This window comes from Euprymna scolopes, chromosome 15 (assembly GCF_053919585.1).
Source record: "Euprymna scolopes isolate OS-2025 chromosome 15, ASM5391958v1, whole genome shotgun sequence".
Taxonomy (NCBI): domain Eukaryota; kingdom Metazoa; phylum Mollusca; class Cephalopoda; order Sepiida; family Sepiolidae; genus Euprymna; species Euprymna scolopes.
Window position 1 is genome coordinate 90,106,760 of NC_136496.1, and position 22,155 is coordinate 90,128,914.

Sequence of the window (22,155 nt, forward strand, 5' to 3'; positions counted from 1 at the left end):
GAAGAAAGGTTTGCCTACACATACAACGAACAGATTGCAATTATGGAAAATCATCGTTCTAAAATATAACTACTCCCATCTTCAAAGATCAATAATTCGGACGGGTTGTTTAAATTAATACTCAACTCTGTTGAACCCTTTGAGTGCACAGTAATCTCTCTCTCTCTCTCTCTCTCTCTCTCTCTCTCTCTACACCCGAAAGTTGAATTATAGCGTAATAAACACACCAAGTGTCAGTTATTTGTCACATGACAACTCGTTGTGCACTATAGCAAAAGAATTTCCAGTGACACTCAAAGAAATGAAGACAATGACGATGAATGATGATTTTTTGAAAATCTAGCAGGCCGCCCGGCGTTGCCCGGTCGTAAAATACGCATAAAATATCATATTTTAATTAATGCAGAATTCTTATTTACTTGACACGATCATTAAAGATGTTTTCAAACCTACTTATTCTTAACATAATTAATCTGTCATTTGAAAGATTCACGCATTCGCATTTGTGAAACAGCTGACAAACGGATAAAAATCCGATGAACCCCTCCCCCCACGTACCAAATTTAAAATTTTAACCACTTAGCAGCCCGTTTTCTCGGATGAAAACCGATTAAAAAGTTTTCCACATGCCTGAATACACTATGTACTAAATTTCAAGTCTGTAAATCAAAAATTCTTTGAGTATATAGGTTGAGAGTTGTCTTCACATACACGTCCTCACTTATATATATATATATATATATATATATAAATGAGGACGTGTATGTGAAGACAACTCTCAACCTATATACTCAAAGAATTTTTGATTTACAGACTTGAAATATATATATATATATATATATATATATATATATATATATATATATATATATATATAATAAACTTGAAGTAATATATTACATTGCTTTTAGTTCTCGAATTCAAAGTGTGCGTGGTTCTCGTCCTGGGAAAGCTCCATGACTTGACAAGCTTCTGGGACTGACCTTCACTGCTAATCTGAAATGGAATACATACATCAAATCTGTGGCCAAGTTCGCTAGAAAAATGGTTGGATCACTCAACCGCTCCAGTAGGCTGACTCAATCCTTTATCTATATAAGAGCCAAGTGTGTCCTAAAATGCAGTACTGCTGCCACATCTGGCCAGGAGCTGCTCGGTGCGCCCTATCTAGCCTTGATAAAGTTCCAAATCGGCCCCGAAATCTCGTAGGTGATGCCCTTTTCTCTTCTTTGCAACTTATTTTCCACAGAAGAGACGCTGTAAGCCTATCTCTATTCTATAGTGTAACCCGAATATAAGAGACCCAAATATAAGAAAAGCAGATATAAGAGAGATTTTCTCTGGTCTCAAATTAGAGACCGTGTTAATGTACAGTGTAACCCGGATATAAGGACCCCCGGATATAAGTGTAACCCAAATATAAGAAAACGTGCCCCCCTAAGAAGTCTCTTATATCCGGATTACACTGTATTAACAACAGTACCCAATGACGGTAAAAATCTCACACTTCACCACGGCAAGTGCAAGAGGCTGTAACAGCCAACCCTTTTCCATGGATTTATCGTATAAATGGAAAACAATACAGCCAATACTACGAAGAAACTTAATTTAACTACTACTACCGATAGCTCGTCAAATCATTGCTCTTATTTATCTACCTCCCTACGAGGGCTGTATGTGTTAACAAGTTGGAGCTTACTGTAAGGTGCTATCCATATTAAGCGCAATAAGTGTGCTAATGGCCGTGTGGCGTTCGGCAATGCCCACTGATCAAGCAACTTGACACTGGAGTAAAAATAATTATTCCAAATTGTTACTGCCTTTCAACTTTCTTCTACGTAGCCATATATCAAATGAGACTCTTACAATGACGTCAGAAGATCTGGCATTATCAATTGGGCTTTTCCAATTATAACGTAATAAACATACCAAGTGTCAGCTATTTGTCACATGACAAAGTCATAAATGAAATGTCATGATTTATTGAATCTCTTAATTATATTTAGTACGCATATTTTTTTCTACTATTTAAATAAAAGGATTTTGATTCGTTCAGTTTGTGTGTTTACGGGTCAGGGTGCTTGAAGATGTTATTTATTAAAACTCGTTATTTTTCTCCAATTTACACATCGTTCGACTTTTCCTTCTTCCGCAATTAGATTAAGGAGGATTAAGAAAAGAAGGTGATGGATTAGTCAGCTACTTAATCCTAATTCGGTTTTGTGTTTGTGAAGGATGAAAATGGTTAATTCTTTTCAAATCAATGCCAGGGATTTATGCAAAAAAAAAAAAAAAAAAAAAAAAAAAGGAAAGGCACAACAATCGAGGTCTTTTAATGCTATTTAATTCATCGCTTAATTTTGCCGAATGTTTTATTATTTCGTCGTTAGTTTAAAGCAATAACTCATTTTCCAGTTCACTGTTTTCGGGAAAGTTATGCGTAAAACTGTTTAACAGGGCGCGGAGGCGCATATAGCAAATGCGTACGAAATGCGAAATGACGTCATTGTAAGGAGAAAAGACTATAAAAAGAAGGACGATCAAGTGAAAGAAAACGATCACGTTAAAGACGCGGGTGATGTCCCGACCGTAAGGAGAAGTCCTGCGTGGCGAGAAAATGAGGAAATAAGTAATAATTTTTTGAAAAATCTTTATAATATAATTAATTAGTAATCATATATATATATATATATATATATATATATATATATATATATATATATATAACTACTTCATTTACTCACATAAAATTAATATACGAAAGTATAAATTTATGCGTAAACTTTAAGTATTTACTTCAAAAGTGCTCAATACGTAGGTAGAGCTAATTAGTTAGTTATAAAATATATATGGCGATTAAGCTACACTGAATATTCCGCGTTTGATCCACTCTAGGATTCTTCAGGCTTATGCGCATAAGCCTGAAGAATCCTAGAGTGGATGAAAAGCAAAATATTCAGTGTAGCTTAATCGCCATATATATTTTATAACTAACTAACTAACTAACTAACTAACTAACTAACTAACTAACTATATATATATATATATATATATATATATATATATATATATATATATATATATATATATATATATATATATATATATAAATGGTTCTCGTCTTGAGGAAGCTCTATGTCTTGACAAGCTTCTGGGACTGACCTTCACTCCTGATCTGAAATGGAACACATACATCAAATCTGTTGCCAATATCGCTAGAAAAATGGTTGGATCACTCTACCACTCCAGTAGGTATCTCACGAATGATGTAATCTTCTATCTGTATAAGAGCCAGATCGTCCTAAAATGAAGTAATGTTTCCGCATCTGGGCAGGAGCTGCTCAATGCCCTATCTAGCTTTTTTTACACAGGAAACACCACTTATCAAGGCCTAGAGGCCACCTGAGGATAAGGGTTAATGAGTATAAATTAGTCAATGTGATTATAGCGTAGTAAGCATAAGTAATGGGAATTTTGTAAATTGGATTCCTTAGGGGGACGGTTCATCAAGAACTTGTTTACATTGGACTTGAAGACAATCAAATTGTAGTCAGCTGGAAAGCAGACTATTGGAAGAGAGTTCCACAGGCGTGCAGTTCTAAGAAAGAAGCTTTGTTCATGGAATCTACATTTAGGTTTAGGCACAGATGGGAAATTATTGATAGTGGTTTTTGACCAGACGAGCGTTTGATAGAGTTCAAAATCGGCTCCGAAACCTCGTAGGCGATGCCCTTTTCTCTTTCTTGCAACTTTTCACAGAAAAGACGCTGCAAGACAGTTTCTATTCCATCATTATTTTCATAGCAAGTGCTCGACTGAACTCCAAAATAAAATAAAATAAAAACAGAAACCGTTTTTATTTTATTTTATTCACAAATTGAAGTTATTTTGGAGTGGAATTTGAAACTCATATATTATTATTATATAAAAATATTAAATAAATATATGAAAAAATTATATGTTTATTAATAAATAGATTCACTGGACTCAAATAATAATTTATTTACCGGACTCATTATATAAACAAAGAAGAAACCAGGAAAGTATGCTTACTTCGGACTGTTACCCTGTGCCGTGGATTACTCAAAATACAGATTGGATCTCATTACCTCACTGCTACCAAAGACTTTCACTTCGGATTTTATCCTACAAATTGGATGTGAAATTCAATATCCTTTTCATTATCTTCCCTTACTCTATGATATTTAAATACTTAAAAAACTTTTAATTGTGATTTTCCATGTCTTACTGGTTTTAGCAAATAAGGTGTAAACCATCATAATCATTTGCTAATATTTTCTCCTCTGAAGAGATGGAAGAAATCGAAACCCTATAGGATAAGGAGATATAATATTTCAAATGTATTCTTTGTCTTACATATAATAATAAAAACATTTTGACTGGAAATTTACCATTTTATGTCATAAATTTTAAATTTATTGAATTACTGAAATTTCATTTATTTGCTCTATCTTGTATATTGAGCAATTTTTATTTAGATGGGATTGTCCTTGTAGAATATTACTGCCAATAATATTTTGTAAGAGCTATAATAACAGGTTTCCATACCAGTTGATTTGTTGGATAACTTTATTCTGAATAATAATTATTATAGTAAAAAAATAATTATATATATATATATATATATATATATATATATATGAATATAAATATATGTATATAATTAATTATTAAATACCTACAGACACTCGTGTTTTATCCTTTCGGGAATCATCAGTGCAAGATGTCACGATTAACACCGGTCGATATATTCGAACCCGGCAACAGAAGCCATCTCTCGCTTAATTAGCAAGGACCTAATCCACTCGGTCACCATTAACCGCAAAAAATACTGTTGAAATTTAAACTTATTTTTTAAAATGTTTTATTAACGCCTGTTAGAGTGGTTTAATCATTATATGATGATCCGCACATAAGAGCTAAATTGACCGACTTTTTATTTCAACTGAAAGTGCTCAACGATAAGAAACAAGTTTCTTAAAGGGGCTCACACACACACACACACACACACACACACACACACACACACACACACACATATATATATATATATATATATATATATATATATATATATATATATATATATATATATAAGGGGCGCGGTACAGACAGTGCAGAATCGTAAAAATTTCCGGGTTGGTATCTGGGGGCGCGTTTAATTCACTGGGGGCGATATCCCCCCGAAAAAAAAAACTCGCCAGGCGGTTAGGTGACAAAGCGGTACTGTAATGGTGTACCTGCAATCTGCTACAAGATACGTTCTTGAACCTGCATGCCAAGCACATCTTTACCGTAGCGAATGGTGAAGTATGTGCGACACGAAGTTGCGCCTCGTGGATCACCTAAAACATTTCGTAGCTGGAGCTGACCTAATCCTAATGAGCAAAAATGCACTCTCATATCCGAGTTCTGTCAATGAAGGCGATAATTTCTACCTATATAATATTCTGCTTGTTTTTTTCCTTAGTCAGTCTGTACGTTAACCTTTGAAAAAAGCCAAATACAATTTTTTGAAGGCAAAACTGCTTCAACAAAGACCAAATTCGCAAAATTTGGCTTTAAAAAGGCCACTCTAACAATCAAATATTAGAATCAGCTTACTTTTATATAACTTACAGTTTCTACTATTTTTAATTTAGAAATACAAAGTTCCTCATGAAATATTAGATTAGTCACCTCAAAGAAAAGATAAGAAAGAAATATTTTAACACAACTGCTAAACATTTGTTCACAGAAAATAACACATTAGTTCTAACCAGAAGTATTCCATGGTAAATCTTACATTACAATACACTTTTGGATTTATGTAAATTTTCTTATTATATGCCAAACAAAATGAATATTAGAATAAATACGCATATATGTAGTAATAAAAATTATAAAAACATAGGAAAGAATAAATAATAGAAAAAATTGGAAATTAAGACTAACATAAAAAATACGAAAATAAGGTTTAAAACAAGAATTTTGGTTTGCATGGTACCAAAGATGGCCGATCTGTAACAACGTGTGAATGGAATTTCTTTTTCCCAAACGAAGGTACTAGGTTTATCATGTACAAAATTAACTTTTTGTTGGTAACATCGGATGGAAATCACATCTGACGAGTTAACGAGAAAGAAAATTTCTATGAAAACATAAAATCATAGAATTGCCATCCCATTAACACAACGGCTGTAATGAAGAGATCCAGGATGAAATGAACAAGAGTTATATAAAAGAAAAAATGTAAGTCTTTGAATTTCAACAATATTTTTACCATATATATATATATATATATATATATATATATATATATATATAATTTCATGTATACACAATAGACAATATAAAGGGTGGAACGATAAAATTGTCGCCCTAGAAAAGACGATAAGATTCCATTTCCATTTGATGAAAATCAGTTTTCTTTTTTTTTTGCCGACCATTTATTAGTTGGCCAGTTGTATATAAATCCTAAGAGCGATAAGAGCCTTCTATCATGTCTGAAAGTGACACAATGTTCACCGAGCGAGATCGGAGATGCGCCGCTGTACAACTCATGGTCTGTACCGATCCAAGTTATGACAACATGACCATTGTCAGCACTCTCAAAATGCATCGCTAGATTGCCATGAATGGAGACATTCTCAGGGTGATGAAAACAAAGTTTCCGGTCAGGGTTATGATCTTTGGTGTGGATTTGAGTGAGGGCCACATTATTCCACCTCACATCTTTGAAGTCGGCTTGAAAGTGAACAGAAAGGTATACCTGAATGTGCTGAAGAGTGTGATGATCCCCTGGAGTAGTCAGGTAGCCGCTGCTAGACCCTAGGTGTGGCAGCAGGACTGGGTGCCGGCCCACAAGTCCAAAGAGATCCAGAAACAGCGTTACGACTTTGTATCCTTCTCTCACTGGCCATCTCCTCCCACGACCTGAACCCGCCGGACTACTTCGTTTGGTCATACGTCGAGAGCATCACTAACAGGACCTTCCACAACACCAAAACCAGCCTAATCGCCGCCATCCGATGAACTCCCGCCGACGCTTGTGGAAAAGGCATGCTTCCGAGTTCTGAGCCCATAACGAGGCGGTGATTGAGGCTGAAAGCGGTTACATTAAATAGATATCAGCTCTACTACATAATCAAGTTACTTGAATTGATTTTTTCAATAAAAGTTTAAAAATAAAGCTGTAGTGCTGTTTTCTTTAGTGCGACACTTTTATCGTTCCACCCTGTATTTTGTATAGGTTTTCAGTAGTTACTCAAACAGCGTTTATTGCATAGATAGAGATAGGTAGTAAGTTATTTACTATAAAATAATATATATATATATATATATATATATATATATATATATATATATATATATATGTGTGTGTGTATGTGTGTGTGTGTGTGTGTAAGAAAATTGGATTTAAACTCTGTAAACATAAAAATAATACAGAATACGAATAAAAAATTAAAAAAAAACTTTAATAACTTTCATATAAATATAATTTAATTCATAAGTTTTAGTTTTTAATTCATGTGCTAACCAGCAAAAGTTGTAGACTGCCTATAAATATAATTTTCTTAACAACGTTCCCTCTGAGGATATAAGCATATTCATTGAAACACCATGGACCAAGAGAAAATTTTATTTTATTATTTGTTTTCTTTTTCGAAAAATAAACTTATTCTCAATTTTAGTTCACAGAGTTTAAATACAATTTTCTTATATTATTACTCTATCTGGAATATTGAGCTTTTTTCATCTAGTTATCATTGTTATATAAATATATATATCACCGTCATATAAATATTAATATTATTTCATTGTCATATAAATATTGATATTTATTCCATTTTCATATAAATATTAATATTTATTTCATTATCATATAAATATTAATATTATTTCATTGTCATATAAATATTAATATATATTTCACTGTCATATAAATATAAATATTATTTCATTGTCATACAAATATTGATATTTATTTCATTGTCATATAAATAGTAATATTAATTTCATCGTCATATAAATATTAATATTTATTTCATTGTAATATAAATATTGATATTTATTTCATTGTAATATAAATATTAATATTTATTTCATTGTAATATAATATTAATATTTATTCATTGTAATATAAATATTAATATTTATTTCATTGGCATATAAAAATTTATTCCATTCTAATATAAATATAAATATTTATTTCATTGTCATATAAATATTAATATTTATTTCATTGTCATATAAATATTAATATTTATTTCATTATCATATAAATATGAGAATTTATTTCATTATCATATAAATATTGATCTTATTTTATTGTCATATGAATATTAATATTTTTTTCATTATTATATAAATATTAATATTTATTTCATTATCATATAAATATTAATATTTATTTCATTATCATATAAATATTGATCTTATTTTATTGTCATATAAATATTAATATTTATTTCATAGTCATATAAATAGCAATACTTATTTCATTATCATATAAATATTAATATTTATTTCATTATCATATAAATATTAATATTTATTTCATTATCATATAAATATTAATATTTATTTCATTATCATATAAATATTAATATTTATTTCATTATCATATAAATATTAATATTTATTTCATTATCATATAAATATTAATATTTATTTTATTGTCATATAAATATTAATATTTATTTCATTATCATATATATATTAATATTTATTTCATTATCATATGAATATTAATATTTATTTCATTGTCATATAAATATTAATATTTATTTCATTATCATATAAATATTAATATTTATTTCATTATCATATAAATATTTATATTTATTTTATTGTCATATAAATATTAATATTTATTTCATTATCATATAAATATTAATATTTATTTCATTATCATATAAATATTAATATTTATTTCATTATCATATAAATATTAAGATTTATCTCATTATCATATAAATATTATCATATAAATATTAATATTTATTTCATTATCATATAAATATTAATATTTATTTCATTGTAATATAAATATTGATATTTATTTCATTATCATATAAATATTAATATTATTTCATTGTCATATAAATATTAATATTTATTTCATTATCATATAAATATTAATAATTATTTCATTATCATATAAATATTGATACTATTTAATTGTCATATAAATATTAATATTTATTCCATCGTCATATAAATATTGATATTAATTTCATTGTCATATAAATCTTAATATTATTTCATTTTCATATAAATATTAATATTTATTCTATTATAATACAAATATTAATATTTAATTCATTATCGTATAAATATGAATATTTCTTTCATTGTAATATAAATATTAATAATGATTTCATTATCATATATATATTAATAATGATTTCATTATCATATAAATATTGATATTAATTTTATTGTCATATAAATATTGATATTTAATTCATTATCATAAAAATATTGATTTTTATTTCATTGTGATATAAAATATTGATATTTATTTCATTATCATATAAATATTGATATTTATTTCATTATTATGTAAAAAATGATATTAATTCCATTATCATAAAATATTTATATTTATTTCATTATCATATAAAAAATGATATTAATTTCATTATCATATGAATATTGATATTAATTTCATTATCATATAAATATTAAGATTTATATAATTGTAATATAAGTATTAATATTAAATTCATTATCATATAAATATTTATATTTATTTCATTGTCATATAGATATTAATATTTGTTTTATTATCATATGAATATTAATATTTATTTCATTATCATATAAATATTGATATTTATTCAATTATCAAATAAATATTGGTATTTATTCCATAATCATATAAATATCAATATTTGTTTAATTGTCATATAAGTATTAATAGTAAATCCATTCTCATATAAATATTGGTATTATTTAATTTTCATATAAATATTAATATTTATTTTATTGTCATATAAATATTAATATTTATTTCATTGTCATACAAATACTAATAATTACTTCATAATCATATAAATATTAGTATTTACTTCATTATCATACAAATATTAATAATTACTTCATAATCATATAAATATTAGTGTTTATTTCATTGTCACATAAATATTAATAATTATTTCATTGTCATATAAATATTAATATGTATTTCCTTATCATAAATATATTAATAATGTTTTTATTGTCATATAAATATTAATATTTATTTTATTGTCATATAAATATTATTATTATGTCATTATCATATAAATATTGATATTTATTTCATTATCATATAAATATTAATTTCATTGTCATATAAATATTAATTTCATTGTCATATAAATATTAATAATTTTTTCATTGTAATATAAATATTTATATTTATTTAATTGTCATATAAATATTGATCTTATTTCATTGTCATAAAAATATTGATATTTATTTCATTATCATATAAATATTAATATTTATTTCATTGTCATATAAATATGGATATTAATTTCATTATCATATAAATATTGATATTTATTACATTGTGATATAAATATTAATATTTATTTTATTATCATATAAATATTGATAATATTTCATTGTCATATAAGTATTGATATTTATTTCATTATCATATAAATATTAATAATTATTTCATTATCATATAAATATTAATAATTATTTCATCATCATAAAATAATAATAATTATAATCAATATTCATATGATAATTAAATAATTATTAATATTTACTATAATATAAATATTAATAATTATTTAATCATCATATGAATATTGATATTATGTCATTGTAATATAAATACTGATATTATTTCACTGTCAAATAAATCTTAATATTTATTTCATTATCATAAAATATTAATAATTATTTCATTATCATATACATATCAATGATTATTTCATTATTATAAAATATTAATAATTATTTAATTATCATATGAATACTGATATTATTTCATTGTAATACAAATACTGATATTATTTCACTGTCAAATAAATGTTAATATTTATTTCATTATCATATAATATTACTAATTATTTCATTATGCTATAAATATTAATATTTCTTTCATTATCATATAAATATTGATATTTCTTTAATTGTCATATAAACATTTATATTTATTTCATTGTCATATACATATTAATAATTATTTAATTGTCAAAAAAATATAACTATTTATGTCATTTTCATATAAATATTGATATTTATTTCATTATCATATAAATATTAATATTCCTTTCATTGACATATAAATATTGATATTTATTCCATTGTCATATAAATATTGATATTATTTTATTGTCATATAAATATTGATATTATTTCATTTCATATAAATACTGATATAATTTCATAGTCATATAAATGTTAATATTTATTTCATTATGATATGAATATTAATATTATTTCATTGTCATATACATATTAATATTTATACTTGCTTTCGGTTTACTGAATTACTGAAGTTGTAACTTTAAATGTTTTTCATAAATTTGTATATGTCTGTGTGTGTGTCTGTCTCTCTTTTTATATAAATATAAAATGAAAAAGAAAAAAAAACTACAATTATACATGTATTTTTACTATCTTCCTCTTTTTCTCCTACTTTCTGAATTTTCTCTCCCTGTCTTTGCCTCTCTCTCCCCTTCTCTCTCTCCCTCTCTCTCCTCTCTCTCTCTCATATAAGTATATATATATATATATATATATGTATACACACACATAAAAAAAACTTAATACCTACCATTACTTACGTATCGAGCACTGTCGAAGTAAATACTGAAAATATTTACATAAAATTTATATAGATAAATAATAATAATAATAATAATAATAATAATAATATATATATATATTACTGTATGGATAGACTTAGAGAGAGAGAGAGAGAGAGAGAGAGAGAGAGAGAGAGAGAGAGAGAGAGAGAGAGAGAGAGAGATTACATGTGCCCATTTAAAATGATCAACTTACCGCTTCTCTATAACTGTCAATCACGTTCGACACAAAATAGCCCGGCAGAAAATATCAGTACAAGTCAGATACAACTCCTCGTTTTACGGACTTCTCGACAAGCTAGCTGACAAGCCACCACTGCTGCGGAGGTGCTGTTATTTTGAGCGAGTCACATGGCCACACAGATGTCAGGCACCTGTCAGGTAACAGCTGACGAACAAGTAAGCCAACGGCATGGAGAGAGAGAGAGAGAGAGAGAGAGAGAGAGAGAGAGAGAGAGAGAGAGAGAGAGAGAGGTCGGCGGGTGTATAGCGAAGGTAGGAATCGGTTCGGCGTAGATACGATATCTCAACGATGAAATCATTTGTTATGATTGACTCTCCAATTTACTCGCTACTCACTGGACGACTTACTCTCCACCCTTACTCTCCCTCCGTAGAAACGCGTGACACAATCATTCGGTGTTTAAAATATCTTCTTTCATTTTTATTATTTCTCATTCGCTAAGAGTTCTCAATCAAGACATTACCAGTGATTGCGCACTTAAAAAAAAACCCAAAACCGCGATGTTCCCTGAACACTGAGTGACAACAAATCTCTCAAAACTTTCTCCTCTTTCGCTGAGCATTTATAACTCTCTCAGTCGTTTACCGTTAAGTTCTCGCTGATAACGGCCATTTTTTTTTATTTTTAAGGAAACTGAATAACAATTAGCCTCATAATAAACTCTTCTCAATACTCTTCGTACTCTTGCAATCGAGGTCTAAACCATGCTTTTCCAACTTGGTCTTTCCATCATTTTCGACTATTCACCGCCAAATTCTCCGATACTAACCAAGCTGTGTATGTGTTTTGTGAGAGAGGGAAGTAAATTGTCTGAGTATGGGATTTTCGAGTGATTATTATTATTATTATTATTATTATTATTATTATTATTATTATTATTATTATTACTATTAGTAGTAGTAGTAGTATTTACACACTAGGAGTTCAAAAACATTTCACCATATGTAATTGCTTACTGATAATAACCGATTGTGTTCCCTGGATTCAGAGTGACAACAAGTCCTCCCAAATTTTCAGTTCCATCCATATCTTTTAATAACCATTGTAAATGACTTTGTGTTATCGAAACAGCCGTTTACCATTGATTTCACGCTCGCAATGACCGTTAGTATTCTCTGTAATTTGAGTGGCAAAAAGTCTCCCCAAGGTCGCAATACTCTTTACACGCTTAAAGTAAAGTCTGATCCTTTATCATACATGACTCCTCACGATTATTTCAAGTGAGATTGACTCTTAAACTGATGCCATTGTCGGTGTTTCTTGAGGGAAGGGGCGAGTATGGGCGGTTTATGGAATTTCTTGCAGTTTAAGTTTCCTTGAGTCCATGTAGTTGTATTTTTTCAATGTTTTTATTTTCTTCAGATTGCGATTTCAACATGATTGGTTAACGTTTGAAGTTTATGTTGGTTGGTTGCCGCATTCGAGGATTTTCCTTAAGATTTCATCTGTGTCATTATTGTCGTCCAATTTTATAGTCCCAGTCTTTTCTCTGATTCCAAATTCTCTCGGTCTTTTTTCTATTTTTTTTTCGAAACTGTGCCTAGTGTTCTCACGATTTATATTATACTATAATGATTGTCCATATCCGTTTTCAAGTTTCTAACACGTTCCATTGCTTAATTTTCTGCTGAGACGAGTTTATCTGCTTATACCTCCATCTCCTAGACGATTTCATTTTTCAGTACTTTCTCCAGTTTGTCTCTGCACATTCAAAATGCAGTTTTTTTTTTGCACAACTCCCAGTGTACTGTCCTCCACAAGGATTCATGTCAGTTCTTGCATATATTTTTTTTAGTGATTAGTGTTAGTGTTGCAATATTTTTGATAACATGCGAGGGTATGATTAAAGAAAATTGGAAAGTTCTATTTATAGACCATTGGTGATAGAAACTGACCAATCAAATGGAGCCACGTTCTGCTCGCAACCAATCAAAAGCCGAAATCACTTAATAAAACATATCGGATCGTTTAGAATTCCTGCAAATAATTTTTCGTGTCCACACGAGAAAGATTTTTGCTCTTCGTCTGCAAACTTCTACAGTTACAGACTTGTACGGATTAGCTACCCACCGAAAACTATTCTTCGTCGCATGACTTATACAGATTAGTTACCCATCAGAAACTCTTCTCAAATTAAACATGCCTTTCAATTCAAAATCTAGTTTGCTGCATTCACTTATTATGTGATTCACCGTTTCGTCGCTATATCCGCAGAGCCTGCATTTGCCGTTTTACTACATTTTGTCTATTTTAGTTTCGATATAGTTTGTTCGAATTGAATTGTTTGTGTAGCTGTCAATAGTAACTCCATTTTTCTGTTCAAGTCTCCTTTTCATATCCATCTCTTTGCATCATCACAACAACCGTTTGCCAATGATTTCTTGCTAGCAATGGCCATTAGTCATCACTCGAATTTGGGTAGCAATAAGCCTCTCCAAGGTCCTAGTTCTCTTTACACATCCAGCAGAAGTCTGGTTAGTGCTTTCTCCCTTAGGTCTTCCCATCCTCTTCGATCCTTCTTGACTATTTGGTGTGGTGCTAGTCGATACCGCACTGTAACTTTATTATTATGGTACTCACTAGGAGTTTTCACACAGATCATAATAAGAGAGTGTTCACTGAGAACAACCGGCGACGTTCCTTAGAGTCTAGGTAACAACAGGTTCCACTTATTTCAATAAACTTTGCAAATTAATTTGCATCCTCGCAACAGCCGCGTGCCATTTACTTATTGCTAACAATGGCCATTGGTGTTTACTGGAACTTGGGTAGCAATAAATCTCCCAAAGGTCCCTGTTCTCTTCGCACTTATCGAGTGGATGTCTGGTTAGTGCTTCCTTTCCTCGATATTTCCATCCCTCTTGACCTTTCTGGACTATTTGGTGTGGTGCCAGTTGATAATGGCATTACAAATTTTTTATGTTTTCTTGTGCCTTGTTGGTCTTTGCGTTGATATAATTGGTTCTAATCGCGTTTTCTTGTGCTGCTGCTATTAGTGATTCAGTTTCTCTGTTTAGGTGTCCTTTTTCAATGTCTAAGTGTTTTGGCGAATCTCATCTTTTGCCATCCTTATGAATCGTCCATGTAGATGTTTTCTTCTCATTTTCCTTTTCTCGTATCATCCATCTCCTCCGTTTTCTGTCATTCAATTTTACAAAGTTTCTTGCAGTGATTATTCTGTATGTGTTCTGCGTTATGTATTTTTCTAATACTTTTCTTTTCACATAGAATCGGTCAGCATCATCCTTTGGATGCAATGCATTGTGCATGGTCATAAGTTTCCTGGTCTTCTGATCTAGATGTCTCAGTTCTTTTTGGTCCAGCCAATGAACAGTTCATAGTATCTTACTAGTAATGATGCACATGCTTATATAATTTAGTTTCCAAGAGTTTTTTTTTCTTTTTGGCATTCGTTTCTAATTTTATCTTTCATTTTGTTGATTTGATGGTATATGCTTCCAGATGAACACATATCTAAAACAACGAATGAAATCTTAGAGGAAGACCTTCAATCTATAGTGGAATGGAGACGAAACTAAACCGCAGCATTCAATCATAGATACCGAAAATCTTTCTAATTTAATTAGTTTCTTCCTCCGAACTCCTAGACTTTTGAATTACCTCTAATTTCCCTGCATTGTCGATTGTACTGACATGCATAAGCTCAATGGTAATGTTAACAAATATTTCGCTACCCAATTCCTTACATAGTAACGCTGTAGATATAGTAGCCCCTTATGTCATGTCAAAGTGTTTCTATGCCTTGTCTGGGGTGAATTATAGTTTACAAATAGAAGAACTCCTAAGTACTTGTAGCTTTCGTGTTCGTCTAGTGTCTTCATCTCTCTTTCGTTGGGTAGTTCCATTCCCTCCACCTCAAGTTTCCCCTTATTATCATTAGCAGTGCACGCTTTATTATTCCGAATTCAATTTAGATATCCTGGCTGAATGTTCTAGTTGAGTTTATTAGCTTCTCTAGTTCCTTTTTGTTTCTCGCAAAACATTATTATTATTATTATTATTATTATTATTATTATTATTATTATTATTATTATTACTATTACTATTACTATTATTACTATTATTATGATGATGATGACGATGACGATGACGATGATGATGATGATGATGATCGTTAACTTCATAGTGTTGTGAAGTTTTACACCGTTTTTTTTTTTTTTTTTACTTAAGAGTGACCTTTTACCTTTTACACCAAAGCTAGTGAGCAGAGTCAAAGAGTCAATTAAATGGGAAACACTTGCCAAGCAGGACCGACTTCTGGGTGATGGTGTACTTGATTCCCAAGGAGTTCAACTATTTCTCAAGATCATTTGAAATTGAGCCAAGCGCATCTTTGATGATTGGCACGATGGAAGTTTTCTTATTCCACAACCTAGCAATACCCACCCCTAGTTTCTGATAGTTTTATAGTTTCTCATTCTATTAGCCTACTAAGTTGATATCGTTTCGGCAAGCCATATTAATAATTTGGCATTCATTCGACTTTTTGTTCACAAATCCAATACCTGGTTTCCCGTGATCTATCTCTCGGTCACACTGAACTATGAAATCCCAGAGAATCTTAACGTCCTGATTTCCCACTAACGCTTCCGGGTAATGTTAAAACCAGTTGTCCGTTACTTGGATTCTAAACTTTTGGCACAAACTCCAATGCAGATTTGCGCATACTTTGTCATGGTGATGTTTGTACTCTTTTTGAGCAAGTGTAGAACCCACACTAACAATGTGTGACACTGTTTCAAGAGTTAAACCACACAGCCTGCACTTATCAGAATAGTCCTTCCAAAAGATTTTTCATCATCATCATCACCACCACCACCACCACCACCACCACCACCACCAACACCACCACCACCACCACCATCATCATCATCATCATCATCATCATCATCATCATCATCATCATCATCAGCTTAATATGATAGCGCATGTATTATTTTCTGTATCACGCTTATATCCGGGTCGTTTAATTGTTATGCACTTTCACTTCTTGTCATAAACAATTCTTCACAAGTTTTGGTCTCGGTTTCGATTATAACTGATGGCACTCCAGTAATCTATTTTTTTTTATGAATAATTTTATCAAGAATTCTTCAGAAGTTTGGGTTTCGGTTTCGATTGATTGGCTGAAGGAACTCAAGTTATATATGTATATATATATTTTTTTCATGAGTTTTTATTTCGGTTTCGATTGAAGCTAATGCACCCAAGTCATATATATATATATATATATATATATATATATATATATATATATATATATATATATTATTTTTGAAATCGCAATTTTATAACATATAAAAATCGATAGAACATTAACTCTATAATAATATATACGAAATCTGCAAATATCATATTTAAGCGTACTTTAGAACCAGACTTTGCCGGACGTTCGTGCTAGCTTAGATAAATAATTTTGCAGTTTTAACAAAAGAACTACCATAATATCAGAGCGTCTCCATTTAAACTGAACATCTACAGAATACCAACATCAATATATTACATATGGATAAGTCCCCTGTAGAATTTCCACAGATCTCGCTAGTTATTATTATTATTATTATTATTATTATTATTATTATTATTACTGTTGTTGTTGTTGTTGTTAGTAGTAGTAGTAGTAGTAGTGGTTGTAGTAGTAATAGTAGTAGTATTTGTTATTATCAAGCAGTAGATGATAATCTAATCTTTAACTGAACGATTCTATAATAAACTTGACTATTATTAGACACGATTATCTCACAATAAGGCTATTAACGACCTACAATACATTGTTATATATTCGTCAAGGTTAGACAGCGAGTGAAAGTAGCGGGCGTTGTCCTAGGAGGACTAAGTTGTACATTTTATACATGACATTAAACGACAAAACCCCGTAATTTTCCATCCTTGATCAATGAAGATGGAGGAAATTTCTATTCTTTGTCTTAATCCACAATGACCATGTTATAAACTATAATAACACTTTAAAAACGAAACCAACGTTCGATTCAATATCGTTTGATTGTTTGAAAAATTATCTTGAAGGCGTGAACTCTGTCGTAGTGCCAAAATGTTACATCACACTTTTCAACCAATGTTTAAGCAAAACTATCGCTGCTTTTATCTTTTTTTTCTTTTACAAGAGAGTCACCATTTATGAAGGCCCGAAGGCCATTCGAAGATTAGGGTTAATGAATATAAGTTGATAGTGTAGATTGGGTAGATTTTAGATGATTTAAGGGGACAGCTCAATAAGAATTTGTTTACATTGGACTTGAAGAGTACTATATTGTAATCAGCCGGGAAGCAGGCCAGTTGAACAGAGTTCCACAGGCGGACAGTTCTAGGAAAAAAACCTTGTTAATAGAGTCTGTGTTTAGATTCAGCACAGATAGAGAATAGGGTAAATTGTTGATAGTGATTGTAGTTAGTCGAATGTTTTTTTTTTGAAAAGTTTGGCAAGGGGGTGCTATGGGTTGGAGTTCAGATGAGCACTTGCCATGAAATTAATGATAGAGGAGAAGCAGTCTTGCAACCTCTCTTCTGTGGGGAAAAAGTTTCAAGGAAGAGAAAAGGCCATGACCTACTAGGTTTCGAAGTCGGTTTTAAACTTTCCAAGCTAAGATAGGTCGAGCCGAGCAGCTCCTGGCCAGATTTGGCCATAGTACTCCATTTTAAGGTGCACTTGGTTTTTATACAGATAGAGGATTGCATCTGTTTTTTTTTTGCTCTGTTCGATTTTAGCAGATATTTTTACACACACACGCACACGCGCGCGCACACACACACACACACACACACACACACACACACACACACACACACACCTAAAAAAATGTCAAAATAAATTTGACGCATTTTCCCTTGAAAATAAAAAAGCAAACAATTTGTTGATTAATAAATATTTTCAATATAAAAAATGTATAAAAATGTAATATAGTTTCAGTTCTATTTTTATTTATGTTATCGGCTAAAATAATACTTTTACACGGGTCAAAATATGTTACGTAACATTTTAACACCATGATAAAGTTCATATCTTAAAGATAACCGATATTTTTTATCACGAACTTTTTAAGCAAGATCCTCTAAAACGTGATTCTACGCTTGGTATGTATGAATTATTTCCATCATAAAGTAACTGTTGGAAATAAGTCCCTTCCTCTTTGATAGGATGCAAAAGAGTCTCTAACTCAGTGGTTCCCAACCACCGTGCCGTAACACGTTGGTGTAACGCAAAATGTTACTGGTGTGTCGTAAAGAAGTTATCGGTGGAAGTCACAAATTGTTATAGTTGGAAAACAGCTTTCATATCGCTATAATCGGAGTTATTTTTTATTAATAAATACAAATTTACATGATATCGATGTTTAAATATAAAAAAGGAGAGACAATATGCATAATATTTTTTTATATTTAGAAATTCCCATAAGAATAAACATTGGTGAGCATTACTAAATAGTCATTTAAATCTTTATTTTTTTTGTGATGGGTGTGTCGTGGAAATTAAAAAAACAAAAACAAAAAAACCCCTCAAAAGTATGGCGCAATGAAAAAAAAAAAAAGCATAGGAACCACTGCACTAACCTAGTAGTTTTATTGCTGTCTACCTAACTCCAGCCCCTGTCACATCGCCGTAGTGTTTCATATCTGTGTTTGTCTTACAAATACTTTCATCGATTTTATTGTAGTTTTATCCCATCGACTTAAATATTCACGACTGACCTAACTAGCAACAAATTCTACCATTCACTGTAAAGGACCTCAGATGGCGGAAAACTATATATTCTAATAGCTTTCATCAGACAGCTCACCTTTGGATTCAACTCCTTGCTCTCTCGACTGTACCAATAGATAAATGTAATGTGAACAAACATCTTACTGTATAATCTTAGGATACTCCTTATAAATCTAGCCCTTATATTTCAGTAAAAATGCTTAATTTGGGATGAATTAAAGTTGTTAAAAAATTATACACGATCGACTATGACTGCAATTCCTACAGCTATCTACTTATAAGACTCTTCAACCTGATGTGGTGATTTGGGAAAAGATGGAGAGAGTAGCAAACTTAATTGAAGTCAGTGTCCTTAATAATGCCGGCCGAAATAGAGCCGAGAGAGAATTAAATGCCCAAATCTTAAAGATAACCGATATTTTCATAACGAACTATTTTGCAAGATCCTCTGAAACGTGTTTTACGCGTGGTATGCATGACTTATTTCCATCGTAAAGTAACTGTTGGAAATAAGTCCATTCCTTTTTGACAGTACGTAAAAGAGTCTCTAACCCAGTGGTTCCCAACCACTTTGCCGTGGCGCAAAATGATTACTGGTGTGTCGTAAAAGGTTATCATTAAGAGTTACAAATTGTACGACACGAAAAAAAAAAAAAAAAAAAAAAAAAAAATAGAACTTTAAAAAGATTTCAATCATTAGAGTAATCATAGGGAACATGGGTCCATAAAAATGAATAAAAATCTGCCTTGTGAACCAAGCGCAAAAGAAACCTAAACAAATGCACTTAAAAGGGAGTTCAAACCCTAAAGACAATCTCTCAGTAGAAGTCTTTGAAACTGATGAGCTGTAAAATAGCGAAACAGTACTGTACATAGATATATGTATATACATTATATAATTTTTTCTCGTTTTTCAAAATCTTCAAATAAATATATATATCTCCTCATACAGTACTGTTTCCCTGCTCATCAGTGCAGATAGACAGACAACTACCTCAAGCTAGGATTGAAATTCGACCGCCTGTACGAGAGTCAAGGCTCTTAACCATTACGTTAATCGGCGACGGTTGTGTGAACCGTAAATTAACGACGTTTTGTGCATCGCTTCATACGCTAATGGTAATTCGTGTATCACTTCTCAATATGCTATACTCAAGATAAGGAGCTTATAGCTTTCTCTTATATATATATATAAGAGAAAGAAAATTAATGCTGTATGTTGAACTTTACAATCAAAATTTATTGTTCGACTGAATACTTCAAAAACAACTTACAAAGTCATTAGTCCGCGGAGTTTCAATGAATACTATTCTTGTTATTCTTCTCATCAGAGGACATAAAGAAATCAGCAAATTATATTTGTAGCAATGCTAGAAGTTGCTAGTTATGACATTAAGGGAAACAGCAATTTATTGTAGTTATAAATTGCCAAGAAAAGAAGTGAAAAAATATTGGATATGTAAAAAAATATAAAAAAAAAACCGCGCATAATATTTCAGTTTGTATGAAAATTCTCTCAAGTTGATCCGAAATGCGAAAATAGTACTTTAGAGAGAAGGGAATCCAAAATTAAGTCCAGCGTGACGATGCCAATAATTCGATAGGAAAGCTTTCAAAACACCTGAAATAATGAACTTTTTTTTCCGGAGAGTGCAGTAGTCCAAGGAGAAGTCGATCTCCAGTCAAATGGAATCAAGCAATACTTTTTATAATTAAGCCGACGATGAAGGGTGTCATGCTGCTTTTCTCTCCTTTTTATTGGTATCCGTCTATCTTGATTTTCCTCATATACGGCACAAATATCTTTGGTTACTTCGCGAAAAGAAGGAGATATCCAAAATGTGATTTTTGATCTACTTGACAATCCAAATTTTTCATTATTACATTTTGCGGAAAAAACATTTTCTTCTTTTCAAGTGAGCCAAAAATTTATGTAGGTAACCTAAATTATTTATGGCTGAAGGAAAGATGCTGATAGATAGTGAGAAGAGCGAAATTGTTAAATTACTTGCTGCGAAGGCTTTTACATTAGAAATTTCAAAAATTTTGAAGGGAGATCATCGAACTGTGACACGTTTCGTTATTGACGGCAAAGATGGAAGAAAAAAGCACAAAAGTGGCAGACCAAAGGTGACTTCATCACGAGATTTGAAAAAAAATCAAGAGGAGTGTGCTAGCAAACCCACACAACACAAGCAAAGCTATTTTCGACCATGCAGGAATGTCTGACATCTCTAAAAGGACGCGAAATCGGATTTTAAAACAAATAGCAGACCAAAGAACACCGAAAAAATCTCCTTCTTTGAGCGATATCAACTGTCAGAAACGACTAGCATAGGCCACGAAATATTTGA

At 30.6% G+C, this 22,155-nt stretch overlaps 1 protein-coding gene across 6 annotated transcripts in view; it reads right to left on the minus strand.

The window, feature by feature from the left end:
* LOC145293981 (uncharacterized) overlaps window positions 1-22,155 on the minus strand; it is a 185,733-nt gene that overhangs the window by 87,231 nt on the left and 76,347 nt on the right. Inside the window, exon 1 of one of the 6 annotated variants that reach the window (XM_080140872.1) lies at window positions 12,013-12,226. The exons of 4 other annotated variants lie outside the window; for them this stretch is intronic. The gene's annotated coding sequence lies outside the window, so the exon portion shown is untranslated. Of the gene's footprint in view, window positions 1-12,012; window positions 12,227-22,155 lie in introns of those variants that run through there. One more of the 6 variants, XM_080140871.1, reaches the window with a different exon arrangement.